Raw genomic sequence first — 6,374 nt, 5'->3', positions numbered from 1 at the left:
GTGTGTCTCTTTGATCGCTACATTCTTCATACTGTACTGTATGACGCAGAGAATCAAAGAGGAAACCACAGATATTCCTCCCATCATTATGGAATGTGTTCTTAAAGGGTTCTGTCAATTTTACTACGCGTTTGCACATATTGACATATTGGGGGGGAATTCGCCGCTAACAGCCAAACTCTTCGTGCCTTGATCTTATAATGATATAAAAACATGTTGCAGTCTTCCATTCGTATGTTGGAAGCCCAAAATAAGTACTTCTGATACATGTTTGTATTTCTTACAACAAGGGGACGTTTAAAAGGGCAACGTGAAATCACAGAAACACAAGGAATACTCTTCTTTTACACACCCGTTGGTTTCTCAGGAAACTCGGGAGTCCGCTTGACTACATGAGCGATTTGCTTGAGGCGGTGATGTGCGCCACCATATATATATTATTAATATAGGCCTTTGGACTCAAACTAATTTGGCTGATTCACAGCGGACTGATAGAACAGGACACTAACGTCAGGACTCTGCGGTGTGATGAGGCCGTTTTCTCTTGAAGTCCTGCGCGTTTTTCCATTTTGCGAAGAGCGCCGTTTCTCCCGCAGTCGATTCAGCGTTTAAAGTTGTGTCAAACGAGATTTTCAACTTCTGTCTTCTTGATCAATTCGCGTTCATTATTTAAGCAATTTCCCCTGCAGAACGTGCACTTAACAGCGCTGCAAGTCCGCGTCTAAGCGTGTAAATGCCTTTCCAAACCGGGTTCGCTTGAAGGTGGAATATACCTGTTACAACAGTAGGGGGCACTCCAAAGATTCACAAACGTTTCGCGCTGCCAGCTTTCCGCTGCAAAGCAGACTGTGGAAAAATGTCATGTAGATATTTGATCGTGTATGCATGGGCTTGGTAAGAAAAATAATGACTTTCAGGCTTTTAAAATTACAGTCCAAAGGTAAGAAGCGAGGTTAGATATCTTAAATCCCACTGACGTCGTATAGCATATTGCCTGCAATGTAATATAAATATAAATTAAAACTTTTTATGGTGAGGTGTAGAGGTGGCCCGTTTTCAACTTGAATTCGAATAGGAATGTTTGACCTTGGCCTTTTTTCTGACATACTATTATTTCCTTATATAGCCGAAGCTATGGGATACCTTGCCGGGGTAGGACATACTGCTGTTCCGTAGTTTGCCCACAAGACTGAAGTGTGAAAGGGAGGAATAATGTTCATCTCGCTCGTCAACATCATCGCTATAATTGTAGTTGTTATTGTTCTTGTTGCAACTGTTATTCTCATCGCCCTTTTACATCTTATCATCCTGAATTAAAAACGCATTTAATTAATTTTGCGGTTCGCTTAAATATTATTTTACATTTTGAGTATTATATACCGAACTCAATCCCGTCACGTTAAAATATTATTATTTATGTTATTTATTGTGTTCTTCTTGTTGCTTCTGCACGTCATCTCAACTCTAATCATCAAGATAACACGATAATGAATGTGATCAATGTCTTTAATATTCGCCTCGCTTCGCTAATTTGCAGTGCGGTGGTGTTATAGCCTTAGGCCATAATACTCGCGCAACCAAGACACCAGAAATAATTGCGAGTTATTAATAAGCTCTTAACCTCAAGTCGTTGTGAGTTTTTTGTGAGTGCGTTCCTCTTCGTTTCCTGTAACGGGTTCTTTAAAAAGAACAGTCCTTTAAAGTTACAGAAATATTTCAAATACCATATCACGATGTGGGGTTTTTATACCGCTTTTTTTTTTAAAACGACATTGGCGATGCGTCCTTCTTATATGTCTGAATAGATGTATTAAAAAGGAACTGAATTCTGCCAGGAACCTTTTTAAACGGTAATCTGAAAATGATCTGCTGTTTCCTTTGCATTCTTAATAACACTTATAACATTACTGACATTCGGAGTTTTTCTCTGTCCCTTCGCAATCGTGCTCTCGGGTCGGGATGGTCTGGATTAAAATGACCATTCCTCTTTACAACGGTAACGAGGCTAAAATGCAATACTTTTAAATTAACTTGTCTTTGCCGTACAGTTACGGAAATAATGACACGGCTAAAATGTACTAATTCAGTTTTCGCTTCCCGCCTGTGGGCAACCTCACAACTTTTAACTGTTGTTCGTGTTTTCATACAGATGAGGCTGCGTGTCGCTAGCAGGGCGACTAGCGCTCCCCGATGAGGATGACTGCACGGTGCGTCTATACGTTTATTTACCCTGCTGGGTGTTTCAAAATCATGTAAAAATCCCACTCATCAGTGCGGCTGTGCTATTGTTTTTACCCAATGTCTTCCCGAACATCGCTAATTCTAGGGCCAGTTACTTATCATCGTCGTTATGAAATGGCAGGCCAGTTCAACCTGCTGCTTCAATGGAAAAAAAAAAATCATTAAGTGCGGAATGCCCAAAGACCAGACATAATAGTGTGTTTTGTGAATAAAACTGACCAGTCAGGGAAATAGGAAACTTGTTCATCTGACGTTAAACTTCAGTTGAAACCTTAAATGAATGCCTTTCAGTATCATGAAAGAAAATTAGCTTGTTAATAGTTTTCTATTTTTATAACCTTTTTAAAATATATATATATAACGCTATAGCCCCGTTATTTAAGGAGCGCTTGTTATTATATCTAAAAACGACGGTTTTGCACCTGTCGTCACATATTAATGGGATAAAAGTCGAGTGCGTTGCATATCGCGATCGTGTTACGTAAAACATTCCAATTATATCTGGATCTGTGCTACAACCTTTGACCTCATACAGGACTGAAACTGGACGATGGAAAAGGCGCTGAATTGCATGAGACGCGATGGCGTAGCCTTTCGAAGACAGGGTTCTCGTTAATGGAAATACAGTTAGTATTTTCTCCTCGATGTTTCTATCAGGTCAAACAGAATAAACGTATCATCTTTTTTAAATGACCATTTAAATGTAGATGTGTATATATATAGTGCATGCTGTGGCGCTGGAGCGAGGGAGCAGAACGAAATGTACGGGTTTATCGTTTCTTTATTAACATGACATAAAAGGTGGACAATACGCAGTGAGGTCTTCTAAAAAAATGATGTGACTATTTCGACGACTTTAATTTGAGTTGCCAGTTTCTGCTCCAGACATTCTGCTGAAGTTGGTGCTAATTCTGGATCTGAACACCTGTGTGAGTTTTGTGCCTGTGGGTCCCAGTATTAAGCTCAGTGTTTTCGGCTTTCTCTCGTTACACGTGGATGAAAATCTGGGAGTGACTGGCTTGTTCTTGACAGACTATTTTTCATTCGGAAATTTCCGCAAAGGAAATTCTGGTCGTCTTTTTATTCCGTTCCATTCCCTTCGTAAATCACAGTTCTGTTTTTTTCACAAATTAAGAACGAAATAGTGAAGAACATCAATAGAATAAAATGGACTGTAAACATTTAATCTTTTTTTTAATATCTGAAGAAAATATCGGGAACGTTAATGTGAGTGGGCGGGAAAACGAAGTCTTAGAAATAAGCACAATTACAGGCAGCAGACAACATAAATGGCAAATTATTTTCTGCCATGTATTTTTAAAAGATGAATGCACTTACAGTAGATTGAACATATATTGTATACATGTTCAACAAAAAAAGTTAGTTTTTACAGTTATTATTTTTACAGTGACTATGATCAGCACATTTTGCACACACCTATGTATTTATTTATTTTTATTTATCTTGTTTGTCTTTTGTTTTATAACTATTCTGATGTCTGTTTTGCTTGTCTTGGGCTGGACTGCTGTAACACATCAATTTCCCTACGGGATTAATAAAGTATTATCTATCTATCTAGTTTTTAAGTCGCACCAAAATAATTGTTAAATTACTCAGCGTTTACATAGCTCATATATAAGTCGCGCTACTACTTTAATATTTTGCTATTATATACAATATAATTAAGACAATACGTTCATCGAATATTATTTTTTAAGTTTTTTCCTGCCTTCTTACGACTCAAAACGGGAGGTGTCCAGTAACGTGTTTCCTTCTAAATAAATAGTGTACATTTAATCGCAGCCTGCACAAAACTATATCGAAAACAAGACATCGGAAAGAATATTATTTTTCTCCAGCACAGTTTCAGCTTGCACGTGTAGGATAACAAAACAGGGAGATATCATTTTCTGAACTGAATAAAAAAAAAACGTGCCGTTGTTTGGAAAAAAATATTTTGCTGTTCATTTTTTTTCCCACTGCAAAGCCGGAGTACCTCAATCTAAATTCCTTCTCCCGACGACCTTCCCAACCGAAAGGTTTGCCGCCGGGTGTCCCCTTTCGGCGAGCAGTTACTTTGACACGCACATTTAATAGTTCAACACAGTAACGAGCACAGTAAGAGAAATAAATAAACACGGATATAGAGTCAACTCGTCGCGAAACTCGCTGGGAAAGGCAAAACCCTCAAGTCGAGGTGTGCTTTCTGGAATATATTAGGCTATTTGTGTGCGTATTTAAGTATGTTAATAAGCAAGATAACATTTTGTCAACATCACGGCAACGTATACAGTACGTGTCCAATTAAAACCGTATTTGTTTGTCGAATTAATTTTAATTTAATTCAGAAAGACGGTTTTATTGCCAATCCAATGACATCGTAAACGCTTTGCGCTGTGTAGCAGGCTGGTATTTTGATTTCACTGGTTTTCTGGGATAAGCTCTTAGTGTTTGCATGAAGTGCGATTTTTCTCTCTATTTAAGAAGTTACATTACTTTACTTATTACTTTATAATGCTGCAAGAGAGTTTTCATTGCGTCTTGCGTTTTTTTGGTGGTACAGAACAACCTTTTGTATATAACAGAAAAATCTACAATTTTCACCAAATCCATGCAAAACCATTGACTACTAATAACATCATTATTAATGCTACCATCTCACCTGAACTAATGTCAGCTACATCTGCTATTATGAAAACAATATATACTAACGTTGGTAAAGTAGTCAATAATATTCCACTTATAATGTAAAACGTATTGCGGAGTCGATAAAGTAGATCGAATATAAACGATTAAACCAGGCAAATGATTTAAATGTCATTCCTATCGACGTCGCGTTTAGTGTTTTTTACAGATAAGTGTTTGCGACGTTTAATCTTTAACTAGTGATTCTGACATTAATTATCATTGTGAAAATCAAATCTAGTGAAATAAACCAGATATCCAGCTCAACGCGTCGTGCTTTTTCCTGTACACAGTTCATTGGAAATCTCATCGCAGTGACCAAGCCACCTGCCATAAACTTCAGAATGGGACAAGGGTTGTTTCCTTTAAATATTGATGATTGTTAATTATGAGAATAAAAAGAGCAGCGGTCTCATTCAACAACAGGTATCCTCATGTCAGACTAATGAGAAAATAACCAATTTACGTCTAACGCTGCCCTGGCATATTGCATATTTTAGGATCATACCGTACGTGTGACCTGGAATAAGATTCTTTCCTAACACGTTTTTTAGACTGAAACAGAGGAAAAACTCGCGTCTCGAAATGTGAGCCTTTTAAATGTGGTCTATACATGAAAGAAAAAAAATGTATAGTATAGGAGAAGTAATGAATCCGAAATATATGTGCCACACTCCTAAATATACTGCTTTCATCACCATATGAAATGCCTAACTTGCATCAACTTGCATCACAAAAATAATGCACTTTTATTGCTTTTCTAGACTCATTTTGCAATAGTCGTATGTACTGTAAATGTCAGGTTGCATGGAATAAAAGCGCATGCACATGGAGAGGTTCCTGCTTTTAAACTCAGAAACAATGATCGCAAAAGCACGAAAGAGGGCCTAAAAGACGTTTGAACGTCTCTGTTGGTTTCCCATATACCGGCCCGTCGTCGAGAGAACCGGCGAGATGTCAGTGCGCAGAACTCCTACTGCAAGACATCAGTGTGAGAGACTTCTTGTACTGTATAGACTAAGAGTCAACTCAGCGCTTAAGAAGCCTCTTATTATTTTAACGTGGGAAACCATACATCAGTAGAATACAGATGCTGTGTGCGTTTAAATCTGCATTGATATTCATCAGAATATATATATACGTGTTTTCCTTTAGACGGATTGAGCCCAAACCGCAGCTGTCGCGGTGGCCACTTTTTCAGGTGCTGTGATCCCGTCAGTGCCGCGCTGTGCTGATGGGGTTAATTGAAGGGATGTCCAGTGATGACCATCTGGTTTGAGGGCTTCACACCGGGGGGTGCGCGTTTCTCCGCGCCGCCATTGGGCGACACGTTTCGCTGCGCTCCCTCTCCGCGCCGCCCATTGGACGCCCGGAGTTTGACAGGGGCACGGAGGCAGCCCGGGTTCTTCCCGAAGAAAAAAAAAAGTTCCGCAGAAGTGAGTATCAAT

The sequence above is a fragment of the Atractosteus spatula genome, chromosome 4 (assembly GCF_055471065.1).
Source record: "Atractosteus spatula isolate fAtrSpa1 chromosome 4, fAtrSpa1.hap1, whole genome shotgun sequence".
Lineage (NCBI taxonomy): Eukaryota > Metazoa > Chordata > Actinopteri > Semionotiformes > Lepisosteidae > Atractosteus > Atractosteus spatula.
The sequence above is the reverse complement of the archived record's forward strand: the minus strand, read 5'-3'. Positions refer to the sequence as shown.